The 15,928-nt window shown below is 43.9% G+C and overlaps 1 protein-coding gene across 2 annotated transcripts in view; it reads left to right on the top strand.

Annotated features, from left to right (window-relative positions):
- Positions 1–15,928, top strand: part of SHISA6 (shisa family member 6) — a 349,135-nt gene that overhangs the window by 312,726 nt on the left and 20,481 nt on the right. The gene's annotated exons all lie outside the window — the stretch shown is intronic.

The raw sequence follows: 15,928 nt of genomic DNA, 5'->3' as shown, positions 1-15,928 counted from the left end.
GTTAGGGCTCCCGAAGTGGGAGCACATACAACCAGGGCTGCGCGGGCTGCACTGGCTGCCCGTTGCATACCGGGTTCAGTACAAAGTGCTGGTTATTACCTTTAAAGCCCAATATGGTCGAGGGCCTGCCTACCTGAGGGACCGTCTCTCCCCATATGAACCCCAGAGAGCACTGAGGTCAGCGGGAAAAAACCAGCTGAATATCCCTGGGCCAAGGGAGGCCAAATTGAAGAACACAAGGGACCAGGCCTTCTCTATCGCAGCTCCACACCTATGGAATCAACTTCCGGACAAAGTGCGGGCCCTGCGGAGTCTTGACCAATTCCGCAGGGCCTGCAATACCACTCTTTTTAAGATGGCCTTCGCTGAATGCTGAGCTAATGATAGATTCGCTGCTGTTGTATTCCGCCATCAATTTATTAAAAACCTGTAATTTAGCACCATAACTGTTAATTTTAATTGGAATGTTGTTTTAAATGATGGTTTTATAATGTAGTATTTATTGAATTATGTGATTTTATTGTATTGTAGTATATTGTATCATATCGTATTGAACTAAAATGTTGTGAGCCGTCCTGAGCCTGCTTCGGCGTGGAGGGCGGGATATAGATAAATCAGTTGTGCAGGTAAAAGTAACCAATGCTTCTATGAAAGGAAGTAATTACATAGGAAGCCTCAGGACACAGCAATTGGTATGCCATGGCCTGGCCACTGTGTCAAGCATGCGGTTTCAATGATGAGTCAAATTTGATACAAAACTACATTTAATTATAGACCGATACTTTCAGTGTAACAGATTCTTGAGAGTGATGCTAAAAATACATTGATACAATACTTTTAAGGCATACTTCAAAAGGATTCCAAAAGGTGGGGGCGAGGGATGCGCTCTCACACATAAACTATCATAAATGTCTACATTCTCATGGCGTTATCAGGACTCCGTCCTTGCTTTCCCCAGATGTGTCACACTCCCTAAGAGGAATGTATAGGAAGGTACTGATTACTCTTTCTCAAGTTAGTTTAGTTTCTCTCTACTTCTACTTTGCAAGCAATAAAGAAAGAAGGGGGAGGGGGAAAGAATAACAGAGTTAACAGACCTTGGTCCTTCATGCTATTTCACAGGCCAGCTTTATGGAGGACACTAAAACAATCAATTCTACCATGCTTGACATACTGCCCCCCTTAACATCAATGTTGGGTTTTTGAGGGAATGCTTTATAAAACTTGTTTACCAAATCAGGGGCTAAGGCATTTTGTTCTGCTACCCATTCGTTCTGGCTAGTAGGGAAATGCTTCCACTTAATCAGATAATACAACACTCCACATTTCACTTTAGCATCTAAAATTTCTTCTACTTCATGATGACTCTGATTCCCAATCTGGATAGGTTGTGGAGCTGGTGGTCGAGGGTGCCAAGGAGTACCACCCGGGTGTCTTCGCAAAAGACTGCAATGAAAGACAGGGTGTATTTTACTAAACATCTTGGGTAACTCCAATTCTACTGTCACTTTCATTTCCCATAATTCCTCATCCAATTGATCTCTAAATCTGTGAGGTGGGGTCCAAGGTGGAGTATAAGGTGGAGTTCTAGGATAAGTCTCTGATAAGCCTCTTTTAATTTAATGAGAAGTCTATGATAAGCCTCTTTTAATTTAAAATTTTTGTTTTAAACCTGTGGATTTTACCTTCTCCACCTTAACTCTCTCAACTGTAATCAGAGTTTTTTTGGAATGTAAACCTCCCCAATTAACTGGATAATTGGCTGGCATTCTCACTGTCTCTGACCTTGGAAGGTTGCCAAGTGGGAGCTTTGTTCACTTAGGAACTTACTATTACTATTTTTCCTCAGCTATTTTTGGAGCTGCCTTTTTCGTCTCCACATTTTTGTGTGCAGTGCTGCCGTTGAGGCTATACCCAGGGCCAAGGAACTTTGCAGAAAGACATCTAGTCATCATGGGGGTCTCCAAACGCCCAAGGGATACAGAAGATTCACTCCCATTTCCCAAGCAATTAAAAATTGGAGACTTTTATCCCACCCACGTTCCAACTCGCAACCGTTTTGAGGTTTTGGCTGATAATGATAATGCTAATGTTTATAATGATGACCTCAATGAACTGCCCTCACCAATAGAAAAGGTAGTCAGCTCCAACAGACCAATCAACAATGGTAATAGTGCTGATCAATCCAAGGACAAGGTATGTTTTACAAGCCTCCCTGAGATTAATTCCGGAGTGACTGACAATACAAAAGACTCTAATTGCTCGTTAGCTGACTTTTGCTCCCTTGTAGCAAGAACTTTGGAGCTTATGTGGAACAATTTAGCCTCTCTGCATACCAAGTTGGACCATCTAACATACCTGAACAAGAATCAAGGGATAAATGCAGATGGGGAGTGACCTCGTACGTTGGTGTCCTCCCTCCAGCCCCACCCCTCCCAGAAAACTGCTGCCTGCTCTGCCTTTAACTTAAGGCTAGATCCTGCGTGGCACCTGCTATTACAGCCACGCAAAATATGCCTAACAATTTGCAGCTTCAGGGGCCAGTTTCCATCCTGGAACTCCAAATTTCTGGTGTCAAGGCACCTTAAGTCACTTTTAGCAACCAAGCAGGTTGATTTGGAATCAGTAGAGCTGTTGAATACCAACCAGGCATTAATGGTCCTGCTAACCTTCAGCAGCACAAAAATTCCACAGCTCCTCCTAAATAGGAAATCTTTCCTTTGCTCCAAGGTGTTTTCCCTGTAAGAGTCTTCCAGAACATTTCAGTTGCTCCACTCTTTCCATCAGTGACCATAGCCTCTCGGTCTGGGCAAAAGGAAACTACCATCAAAAGCACCTCTAAGCCTGCTGTTGCTAACAAAGAAAACAGCATTCCATCAAACAAGGCTATGCCAAATGACCAAATTAATTGGACGGAACCTGTTGAGTCTCCTTGCCTCCTGGGTGAGCACCCTGTGGGCCAGTCTGACTTGGAGGGTGACCTCCTGGCTGCTTACAAAGACCTGTCTACCACTGAGCAACAACTAATTACAGCCAGGTTAGAAGAATTGAAATCCTGCTTATTGTCCTACCAAAATAAGAATAAGTGAACATATATGAACATATGAAGCTGCCTTATACTGAATCAGACCTTTGGTCCATCAAAGTCAGTATTGTCTTCTCAGACTGGCAGCGGCTCTCCAGGGTCTCAAGCTGAGGTTTTTCACACCTATTTGCCTGGACCCTTTTTTGGAGATGCCAGGGATTGAACCTGGGACCTTCTGCTTCCCAAGTAGATGCTCTACCACTGAGCCACCGTCCCTCCCTTAAAAAGTGTCTGACTCCTCCCCTCCTGCAAGATTCTACTATTATGCCTATATGTCCCATGTCTACCCAAAGCTCAGCCGGACCCCCTAAGCACCTGATTGAGGTGGAAGCAGAGATTCACCCTCTCCTGGACTCTGGGATGGCCAGCCCCTTGCAGCCCAGTGTGGTCAATCTTATGCACCCTCCTCCTGAAGCACCTTCTGGTTCCAGTTTCAACAATGGCTGCATCAACTTTGATTTGAAAAACTCGCTTGATCAGCTGATTGAAACTGACTGATGTCTAACAATGCCCCAGGCCTCACCAGTGAAACTGTTATCTTGGAATATAGCTGGCTGGGGAAGTAAGAAATGGGACTCACGTGGTCGTCTCCAAGCAGGCTTGTCTTTACTAGTCTCTCAGCAATCTAAATTTAAAGTGCTGGAACTACCTGCTTGCAACCCCCTTGCCCATGCTTTTCGTTTTAGCTGTCATAGCTTTGTGTTTATTGTTGTTAATGTCTACCTTCCCCCTTCTCCTGACAAAGCTTCGCTATGCTTTCTTTGGGATCGTATGACCACATATCTCGAACAACTTGAGCACCTCTTTCCTATGACAGATATTATTTTACTTGGAGATTTTAATGCTAGAATTGGTAAAGACGACTGGGACCTCTTGGCTCTTTTGAACTTAGACCCCAATGTTTCCCTCCCTTGCTTTTTTAGGTCAAGCAGGATTTCTAAAGATGCCCGCATCAACCAGGAGAGCATTCTATTTGCTAAGTATTGCATCCAATTTGATAAACTAGTGCTAAATGGCTCCTCTAACAGGGATTTCCCGGGGGAAGTCACCTTTGCATCAATCAGAGGCTGCAGCGTCTTAGATTATATTTTAATCCCTCCATTTTTAAAAGATTATTTAGTGCATATTGACAATCGCTCTGAGAGTGACCATTTTCCCCTGGTTTTTTTATTTGACAATCCATCACCTCCTGATGATAACCCAGCCTGTGTAAGGGTAGACACATCCGCTGGGTCCCTCCCCAGACTTACTTGGTCACGCAACCTTGCTGTGAGAACCCAGCTAATAATCAACGAGCAAGCACTTGAGAATTTACGCCTCTCCCTTATGTCTTCTATGAACCCCACGGAAGTTATCTTCTCCTATGACAACCTTGTCTCTAATGTTATTTCTCTGCTTAACCCCTCCTCTCCTGTGGTTTTTAAAGGCAAATTTAAATATAATCCCTGGCACAACAGAGAATGTCTTTGCTTAAAGTCCACACTTCGCTCTATCTATCATCACTATAGGAACCAAAAAAAGTCTGTGTTACCAAAAGATTATTTTATTGTTAAACACCAGCTATCAGATATGGTCAAGGCCAAGAAGCTCCAGCTTGCAAGGGCCCAATGGGAGCGCCTGATCGAAGCTTCTAGGTCCAACGATAGTGGGAAATTTTGGGGTTTAATCTCTGGGGACCTGCAGGGGAAACCTTACTCTACAATAACAATTCCTTCCCAAACCTGGCACTCATACTTTTTAAATCTTTTTGGAAATGATGGGGCAAATTGCCCCATTTCCCTTGAAACTGACATCAGTGAACATCCTGAGTGGCCACCTGTGTCCCCGGAGGACATCATTACCCTGATTTCGCAACTTAAGCCCAAAAAGGCCCCTGGCCCTGACGCAGTCATTCCAGAGCTATTGAAGTTCCACCCAGAATGGTGGGCTCCACCCCTGGCCACCCTGTTTACTATGATAAACAGCACTGGAATAATGCCCAGGACGTGGACCAATGCAATCATTGTCCCCATCCATAAAAAGGGCAATCCTTCATTACCTGAGAACTATCGGCCGATTAGCCTCCTATCAGTTGTCGGCAAGCTTTATGCCAAACACCTCCTAGTGAAACTAGAAAGCTGGCTGACAACAAACAACATACTTGGCCCAGAACAAATAGGGTTTCACCATGGTAAATCCACCCTTGACCACTGTGTTGTTTTATCACACCTAGTCTCTAAATACAGTGGGAAATCTGGCAACAAACTCTTCGCTGCCTTTTTAGATCTCAAGGCGGCGTTTGACTCAGTTCCTAGAGAGTTGCTTTGGGTTAAGTTGGCCAGGATGAACATGGATCCCAGATTGCTTACCTTGATTAAAAAACTATATACACATACCAGCTGTCATGTTAAGTACAACCCCCAGGGAAACCTAACTCCGGAAATTCCAATTTGTAAGGGTGTGAAACAGGGCTGTATCCTTGCCCCAGCACTTTTTAATATTTTAAAAAATGTTTTATATGCAATCGATGGGCATGCCCCTAAAATTGCTCACCGTTACGTTCCCATCCTCTTATATGCGGATGATGCCGTCTTACTGTCATGTTCCCAAATTGGATTGAGGCGTCTTATACCTATCTCAATAACAACGAGTTAACCCTGAATTATGGGAAAACAAAGATTTTAGTTTTCTCTAAATCTTGGAAGCAACTATCATGGTCAGTCCAGGGAAACCCTATTGAACAGGTCAAAACTACCAAATATCTGGGGATTAATTTTTCCTATAATGGGAGCTGGGCAACCCATCGCAAGTGCGCTCTAACAGTGGCAAGAACTAGTGCCTTGGTTATTGCCCGTTTTTTTTTATCTGAAAGGGAATCGATATGTCCCTATGGCCCTAAGAGCTTTTAATGCGAAATCTAGCCCCCAACTCTTATATGATGCCCCCATATGGATCAGTGCCTTTGATCACACCACTGAAGGCCTACAATCTTTCTTTTTAAGGAAAATACTGGGATTACCCAATTGTGTTCCTTATGCTGCAATTTGCATGGAAACTGGACTGTTGCTGCTGGAAACTCGCGCCTGGCTTCTGACCTTTAAGTTTTGGCTGCGCCTTTTATTTAACTCTGATCAGAATTCTTTCACCTTTTTGATGCTGATGGACCATCATGCATCAAAATGGCTGACCCTGATCCAAAAGAAAATTACATCCATAGGAATTTCCTTGGATGCATTTTATCTATCCTCCGCTTCTGCGGTATTTCAATCCATCAAACGTAGACTACTAGATATCCAGTTGCAATGTCTGACTGAGACAGCTCGGAAATCTTGTTCCCCAAGTCACCTGGGTTTATCCTAGACTCCTGGGCTTCTAGCTCCCTATTTCCACTTTTTAACTGATCCTCACCAAAGAAGAGCACTCATGCTGGCTAGATTCAACGCATTACCATCGGCCATCCTTTTCGGAAGATACCACAGAATCCCCCACAATCTTAGACGATGCCCTTGTAGCCAAGGAGTCATCGAAACTGTCTCTCATGTTCTTCTGGACTGCTCTTTCTATAGCAGTCCACGAGCAAGATACCTAGATGCACTGCTCTCCGACCATCAAGGCCTTTCTGACAGTGCCAAGGTCCGCTTTTTACTCCACGGGAAACACAACTTTGTCACTACTCATGTTGCTTGCTTTTTACAGGTTGCGATCCAAATCAGAGAGGCTTTTACTCGTGCATAGCCCACAGCTAGTTTATGTCATTTAACTCTTGCTGGTTTTTAACGTTTTATTATATTCTATAGTGTTACTGTTGGTTTTAAACTATACTGTATTCTTACATTAATGCCAATAAAGGTCTAATGGACAGTACTGCCAAGTCACCTCAATCCAGATGCCACTGGAGGTCATCCACCAGGGCAACCAGTACTGTCTCTGTCCCATAACCTGGGTGGAAGCCGGACTGGTGGGAGTCTAGGATGGAAGCATCTTCCAGAAAACTCTGTAACTGTAGTGCTACTGTCCTCTCAATGATTTTACACAAAAAGGCTAAATTCGAGACTGGCCGGTAATGTTCCAATTCAGCTGGATCCAATGTAGGTTTTCTCAGGAGAGGGCAGACCACAGCCTCTTTATGAGATGCTGGGAAAAGCCCTTCTGAGAGGGATCTATTTATGATGTCCCGTATAGGACATCTAAGCTCTCGCTGGCAAGATTTAATTAGCCAGGAGGGGCAAGGGTCCAGATCACATGTTGCTAGGTGCACAGTGAATAATAATAATAATAAAATTATTTTTGTATCCCGCCCTCCCCCGCCAAAGGCAGGCTCAGGGCGGCTAACAAGGCATGGTAAGTACCATGGTTTCAATACAATACAATACAATACAATCATTACTATAAACAGTTAAAATAAATTAAGTTACATTCATAAGTTAAACTAAAAATTAGATACAACAGTAAACCATTATGAATAATCAATTAAGGTGGTACAATTCAGAGTATGTATAGGATGGCTAGCTGTCATATCCCGGGTTTCATCCTAAAAGCAAGCTGAAAGAGGGCGGTTTTGCAAGACCTGCGAAACTGATTTAGGTCTCGCAGGGCTCGCACCTCCTCTGGTAGTTGATTCCACCATTGGGGAGCCATTGTTGAGAAGGCTTGCTCTCTCGTTGTTTTCAATCTAGCCTCCCTTGGTCCAGGGATTTTTAAAAGGTTTTGAGAACTGGATCTCAGTGCTCTCTGAGGAACATATGGAGGAGGCGGTCCCTAAGGTAGGCAGGTCTTCGGCCATATGGGGCTTTAAAGGTAATAACCAGCACCTTGTAGCGAACTCGGAACACAATTGGCAGCCAGTGCAGTTCCCGCAGCCGAGGCTGTACGTGTTCCCACCGAGGTAGTCCCACTAACAGCCTGGCCGCCGCATTCTGCACTAGCTGCAACTTCCGGGTTCGGTACAGGGGCAGCCCCATGTAGAGGGCATTACAGTAGTCTAGTCTCGAGGTGACTGTTGCATGGATCATAGTTGCCAGGTCGCTATGTTCCAAGAAGGGGGCCAACTGCCTCGCCCTCCTAAGGTGGAAAAAGGTGGATTTAGCAGCGGCAGCTATCTGGGCTTCCATTGTCAAGGAAGGCTCCAGTAGCACTCCCAAACTCTTGACCCTGCGCACTGGTATCAGTGACGCACCGTCAAAAGTTGGTAGGGAGATCTCCCCTCCTGGCCCACCGCGGCCTTCGCAAAGGACCTCAGTCTTCGCTGGATTCAGTTTCAGCCCGCTCAGCCTGAGCCAACCCGCCACGGCTTGCAATGCCCGGTCTAGGTTTATAGGGACATCATCAGTCCGGCCGTCCATCAATAGATAGAGCTGGGTGTCATCAGCGTACTGGTGGCAACCCAGCCCATACCCCCGGGCGATCTGGGCAAGGGGGCGCATGTAGATGTTAAAAAACATTGGGGAGAGAACTGCCCCCTGAGGCACCCCACAATTAAGTGGGCATCTCTGGGACAGCTCCCCTCCAATCGCCACCCTTTGTCCCCGACCTTCAAGGAAGGAGGAGAGCCACTGTAAGGCTAGCCCCCGAATTCCAGCATCGGTGAGGCGGCGGGTCAGCAGCCGATGGTCGACCATATCAAACGTAGCCGATAGGTCTAACAACAGCAACACTGCCGAGCCATCTCGATCCAGGTGTTGCTGGAGGTCATCCATGAGAGCGACCAGAACTGTCTCCGTCCCAGGGCCTGGGCGGAAGCTGGACTGGCACAGATCTAAGGTGGAAGCGTCATCCAGAAATTCCTGTAACTGCAATGCCACAGCCCTCTCTATAATTTTGCCCAAAAAGGCCGGGTCTGATGTAGCCTTTTCCAAGAGAGGGCAGACCACTGCCTCCTTCAGGGGTGTTGGAAAGGAACCCTCTGAAAGAGATCTATTTATGATATCCCGTATAGGACATCTTAGCTCTTCCTGGCAGGCCTTAATTAGCCAGGAGGGGCATGGGTCCAGATCACAAGTTGTTGGGCACGCAGTGACAAGAATTCTGTCGACTTCCTCCAAGCTGAGTGGGTCAAAGCAGTCCAAGATCAAACCAGAAGACACGCATTGGGCCTCGAGTTCACTTACTGTATCTAAATTGGCTGGGCAGTCATGGTGGAGCGACTGGATGTTGTCAGCAAAAAATTCTGCAAAAGCCTCGCAGCCTATCTCCAATTCCTTAACGTTTGGGTTGCCCTGAGGCAATGTAGTAAAATTCCGAATTATCCTAAACAGTTGTGCTGGGCGTGAATTTGCAGACGCAATCTTAGCCGCAAAGTATGTTTTCTTTGCGGCCTTGATTGCCATCTCATAGGACCTCATAAACTTCCTATAAGATGTTCTAGTCGCTTCGTCACGGGTGCACCGGCATTGCCTCTCTAGCCATCTGAGACCTTGTTTCAGCTGGTGTAACTCCGGGGTATACCACGGGGCCAGCCTAATCTGAGGTTGTAGAGGGCGTCGAGGTGCGATTTCATCAATGGCCCTAGAGAGCTGGGTATTCCAGGTCTCCACCAGGCCATTGAGAGAATCGCCAGAGGGCCAGGAGTCCTGCAGAGCCATTTGAAACCGTTCCGGGTCCATCTGGCTCCACGGGTGAGCCATAATGGGCTCGTCACCTAAACAGGTTTGGGGTGGCATATCTACACGAGCCCTGAGGGAGAGGTGGTCCAACCATGGCACCGCTTCAGCAGTTATATCGTCCACCGTAACCCCGGCCGCAAAGATCAGGTCTAACGTGTGCCCGGCCTGGTGAGTGGGGGTTGTAACAAATTGAAAGAGTCCTAGCATCGCCATGGAAGACACTAGGTCCGTCGCCTGACTGGAGGTCGGGTCATCAGCATGGACGTTGAAGTCACCCAGGATTACCAGCCTTGGGTGCTCCAGCGCCCAGCCTGTCGCCGCCTCGAGTAGGGATGGTAAAGCGCTAGCTGGTGCGTTAGGCGTACGGTACACCAGCCAGATAGCCAACCCCTCTCCAGCCTCCCATGCCAGACCGGCACATTCAATACCCTCGATCCTTCAGGCCGGGAGCACCCTAAAGGAGTAAGCCTCTTGTATAAGTAATGCCACTCCTCCCCCCCGCCCGCTAGTCCGCGATTGGTGGAAGACTGAATAACCTGGGGGAGCTGTTTGTGAGAGGACTGTTGTGTCTCCCTCTTGAATCCAGGTTTCAGTCACGCAAGCCAGGTCCATGTCCTGTTCGAGTAGGAATTCTCGAAGGACTGAGGTCTTATTATTAATGGACCTGGCATTGCATAACACCAATGACAGAGGCGAGTTATTCAGCCTGGCCCTACTACCTGTCACGCTTGGGATGGGACACAGATTGGAGGACGATTGAGCACTATCTTGTCTCAGTCTTCCTCCCTTACACCATCTGCTCCCACCGCCATACCTCCCCCTCCCCAGGAGCACTGGAATCCTTGGACCAGCCATTCCCCGCTGGTAGCAGCCACTATTTTAGCCACCATCAAGCACTACTGTCACTAATACCCCAGACCACTCCGCCCCACTAGATCCCCATGCTCAAATTAACCCAATAAAATCCCCGCTGTCAATTTCCTTTGTATATTATTGGTAAAAGTTCAAATCAAATAGCAAATTAATTATAATCCCACCCTATTAATCATCCCTAAATTAATTAGCTAAGAAAATTTTTTTTTAAAGAATCCAATCCAATATATACAATAAATAGATCAAAATGAGTTAATTAGTAGAAATTTTAAACTAGTAGTGCAAGAGTAGGTAGAGGTAAGATGTTGTTAAGGTGCAATATATGCTCTTCTAATTAAGATAAATACAAATAGGGTAGGGTACTGGGAGTGATATACTACAAGGCAGACTGTTAAAAATAGTAAAGTGCGAAGTGCACGGTTCAACGCCGTCGTCGAGGGGGTGCCGTACCAGCTATAACACTGAGAGGAATAGTCCAGTGGAGAGGATTCTCTCAACTTCCTCCAGGCTGAGTGTTTCAAAGCGATACAAAGCTGGTCCAGAAGACAGGCATGGGGCCCCCGAGTTTACATATTGTTTAAGAGCTATCTCTGACATGGAAGAACTTTGATACTGAGTTAGTAATGGGAATTCCAGCCAAGATTGACCCCTCACTCCCGATTGGCTAAATTGGGTGGTCAGACATCTCAGAGAGGTATATAAGGAGGAGAGAAAAGACCAGCAGAGGCAGGACAAGCCTGGTCTTGACTCCTCCACCTCGTCACTGAAGGCAACTACCAAAAGACCCTAGGACAGGTGAGATACAAAATGCTGCTGTAATGCTTTGCAATGGGGAAAGCTTTGCTTTGCTGATATAGTAGGCTAGACACTGTAGCCATACAGATTATAGCCATATAAGGCTGCAACCAGGTGAGACCTATAACCATGTATTCATTGTAATTTTTCATGGAAATCTTTGGACTGTAATGAAATTCTGATTTTTGAACTATACTTAAAATTAATTGTCATGCATCTAAAGACTTTGAGTGTGATGTTCTCTTTCCTCTAAGGGTATTTTCCCAGAGTCTTGGTTAACGATCCCCTCTTGCAAATTTGGGCTGTGGCCCATGAACCACAGAGATTAACAATGGGACTTCAGTTTCTGCAATAATCTTGTCTAAACTGTTTAAATGGTAGAAGTAAAATATCTTCAAATGCTTTATAATATTCTGCTGGTAGCCCATCAGGTCTTGGCTTCTTCCCCCTTTTTTGTGAGGTAATTGCCTCAACAATCTCTCTAATAGTTGGTGGCACTCCATCGGAAAGACTGGCCATGGGCTAGCTCCGATGGCTGATCTTTATTCTAATTTTGAAGAGTTTTATTGTTTTCAAAAAGAGTAAGGGTAGGGGGTAAGGGAAATGGAAAGCACAATACATTTGGCCTTATTCTGCATAAAAATACTTTTGAAAAATACAAGCTTCCATCTACAATACTTTCTTTACATAAATTGTCCCATATTATTATGTCTATACTAAACATCATCAACATTTTAAAATTTTATACTATAAATCTTTTGTTAAAATTATCTATTAGTTTTGACAATTCCAGTAAAGGCAACTTTGTAATATAAAATACAGGGGGGGAAAAGAGAAATAAGTTCACACCAGAGAATCTTAAGAGTCTTGAATGTCTAACCAGGCATAAAATTTCATCCAGTATTTTCTTGCCTCTTCTTTAGATCTCCCAGCCAACAGCTGGGATAAAAAGTCCAGCTCTGCTGTTTCCAGAATTTTCCCCACCAAGTCCATTTTCGTGGGAATTTCCTGAGATTTCCATCTCTGCGCCAAGAGAATCCTGGCTGCTGTGTTAAAATGTGCCAACAAATGTCTCATTTCTTTGAAATAGTCCTCAGGAAATATGTTCAATAAAAATAGTTCTGGTTTGAATTGGATCTGAGTCTTCATAATCTTCTGTAATATTTCATGCACCATTTTCCAATAACCATTCACTGTCTCACACGTCCACCACATATGATAAAAAGAACCAACCTGTTTAGTGCATTTCCAACATTTGCTAGACATATTAGTATAAATCTTACACAATTTCTGTGGGGTCAAGTACCATCTATAAAACATCTTATACAAATTTTCTTTAAAAGTTGCTGACCTAGTTAATTTAACGTTGAGCTTCCACAGTCTCTCCCATTCTTCTAACGTAATATTATGACCAACATTTTTTGCCCATTCGACCATACAATCTTTTGCAACTTCGTCTTGTGTCCGATGGCTGACAGCAGCAGGGGGGTCTCCCAGAGTGGGGGAGACCCGATTTCAGGGCCTGGGAAGGGTCCTGAAGGACAGACAGCTTGAATGCAGGCTCAAGAAATCAGCAGCGGCTGTTTCTCTGAGCCGCCATCACTGTGAAGACCCTGCAGCCAAGATTACCATTTTAACGGCACCTGAAGTGACCGCTGACTTTTTTCTTTTGTGTTTTTTGTTTCCTGTGTCCTTTCAAGTACCCTCTGCACAATCGATCTGATGACAAGGCTAAACAAACTTTGCTGTGAGTTCATCTTATTTTACTTTAAATACTGGGATCGAAGAGAAACTCTAACTAAAGCATGGATGGAAGCGGGGAACTTAAAAGGAGTAGGGGGGCAGGGAGCTGGCTCTCTCTCCGTCCTTGCCCAACAAGGCTTCGCAAAGGGTCCTCTTTTTTGCCAAAAATCTAAGACTGTTTGCATGTGTAATGATCGTCCTGAAAGCAATTTGTCTTCACGTCAGCAAATGATACAGTTGGACTCAGCTCTATAGAGGTGCTGCTCTGTTACTGGGAAGTGGGTGCCACCTTGAGAGCATTTGAAGCTGGCAGAAATTTAGAGTGACAGAAAAGAGCTTGGCTGATTTAATCTTGGAGCTAAATACACTTCTGCTATCTTGGGGTTTGGAAGCTGTGTTATTAGCCTACCTAAGAGTTTTGGATTATAAATTTTTGATTTGCATCAAACCTATTGTGTGGATTACAAAACTATCTTTTGGATTATAAATTTTTGCCTTGGATTATAGAACACTATCTGGGAGTTTAAACCATCAGCTGGAATTATAAATGGTTTGCTTTGGACTATAAATACCTGTGTTGGACCATAATTTGGGGGGGGGGGGGTTAAATTTTTGCTTTTTTGGCTTCTCTCTTTTGGATTACAAATATCTTGGTGGATTGCAGCTTTAAGGATGGATTATTAACATATGGTGGGATTTTAAATATATTTTTTGGATTTTTTTTCCATCTCTCCTGTGGCTTAATTGGTTGGATCTGATCTACAATAGGATGTGAGACTTCAGATTATATTACATACCTCTACAGAATAGTGTGAGTCTGTAGGACTTTGGTTGCATATACTGAACTTTAATAAACTGAAGCCTACTGTTGAAACTCTCTGTACCTAAAATATTATTGTTATTGTAAAAAGATATTACTTATTGTACTTGTTATCACTATTTGGGTTTTCCTTGGTCTGTTGATATAACACGGAAGGCTTTGTTCCCAAACAATTTGGTTTTCACTCAAAGCATTGATTTTATATTTTTTGGCAGTAGGTTTGTTGATAAAAGTTAGAGCATTTTGTGCCATAACAAGCTGGTGTATATTTAAAAACCTAAGGCTGACTGGTAGTATTTTGCAGCAGATCAATAGTAGAAATGGCTTTTGGGTTCAAGGACGCTCAGAAGAAAAGAGAAGTTTGAGCCACAACTCCTTCCCCTAACCTCCTCCCTTGTCCTGGGAAGCTTACTGCCTCCAATATGCAAGAAGATATGAAAGAAATGCATAATGCTCTCTTGGCAGCAATACAACTGTCTGACAAGATAGACAATATTGGAGAACAAATGTCCGAAGTTAAACAAGAATTACAAGGAAACAGGAAGCAAACAGCAAAGACTAACAAGGCCTTAAAAGCCTTAGATACTCAAGTGGTGACTAACACTCAAAAGATAGAGCAACTGGAGAAAAGCCAAAAAATGCTTGATCTTACTCTAGGCTGGCATGGGTATTTGTAGTATCAAAGGCTAGAAGGCCATTCCTATTTTAAAAACCATTGGCTATGGAAATCTCTTTATCTGATTTGGGCGTGGTTGAAACCAAAAATCTACCAAAAAATACCGAGATGGGTATCACCAGTTGAAACTTCTACACAACCAAATCTTCTAAATTTAAACAAGACTTGCAGGTCTGAAAAACTATTGAAACAAGATAACCAGTTGAAATCCAGGGAAGAACTGGAGGGCATGGATATCAATATGAGTTGGTGGCTGAGAACTCAATTAGAATCTAGATACATTAAAGATTTAAAAAACAGGCTTCAGTGCTGAACAGTATGGATTTGATAAAAATCTTTTTGGGGCCTCAGGAGAAACTAATTGCGAAGTTATATTCATATTTACTGCAGAAGAAAATGCAAGATGAGACCATATAAGAATGTATGATACAATGGGCCAAAAACATAGGTCGTAATATTACTTTTGATGAGTGGGAGGCATTATGGAAATTTAACATTAAACTGACTAAGGCCTTTAAAGAAAATGTGTATAAATGTTTTATAGATGGTATATAATTCCTCAAAAGCTATCGAAAATGCATGTCAACATGTCAAATAAATGTTGGAATTGTACAACTCATGTTGGATCATTTTTTCATATGTAGTGGACCTGTAAGGTAGCAAAAAGCTATTGGAAGATTACAATACAATTACAATTGTACAATTACAATACAATTACAATTGTAATAAACTATTACAAAAAATACTGAAAACACAGATCCAATTTAAACCAGAATTATTTTTATTGAATATATATTCCAATGGATATACGAAAGAGACAAGACATTTAATGGCATACCTTAATACAATAGCTAGAATATTGTTTGCGCAAAAATTGAAACTTCAGCAAGTGCCTACAAACCAAGAACTGATTGGTTAAATATTAGAGACAGCTGAGATAGACTACCTATCCTTATTACTGGGTGGCAAATCTAAGGAAGAAGCAAGAAAATATCAGGAGCTGTTGTACGTTTGGTTGGACACTGTAAGCTGATTTTCTGATTAAGACTAATTGATGTGGCGATTGCGACACTTCTGGTTACAGCGAGATGAGGTGGTCACGTTTCGGGCCAACAGGGCAGGAACGGATCGAACCATGCGGGTTGGGGAGTCCTAGAACCCAGCGGAGCTCCCGTTTGGAGGAGCATTGCTAGAAGAAAGGGTCTTGGGGAGAGGTTCGGGGGAACCTTAGGTTCCTGGCTTTTTTACCCTCCCTTTGCCCCAACTGCATTGTGTGCCATTAGGTGAGAGAGTCTCAGCTACCGGAGACAGAGGTGAAGGTGGAGGGCGTTTGGTGAAAGTAAATGAAACTAACC

The sequence above is a fragment of the Heteronotia binoei genome, chromosome 5 (assembly GCF_032191835.1).
Source record: "Heteronotia binoei isolate CCM8104 ecotype False Entrance Well chromosome 5, APGP_CSIRO_Hbin_v1, whole genome shotgun sequence".
Classification (NCBI taxonomy): domain Eukaryota; kingdom Metazoa; phylum Chordata; class Lepidosauria; order Squamata; family Gekkonidae; genus Heteronotia; species Heteronotia binoei.
The sequence above is the reverse complement of the archived record's forward strand: the minus strand, read 5'-3'. Positions and strand labels throughout refer to the sequence as shown.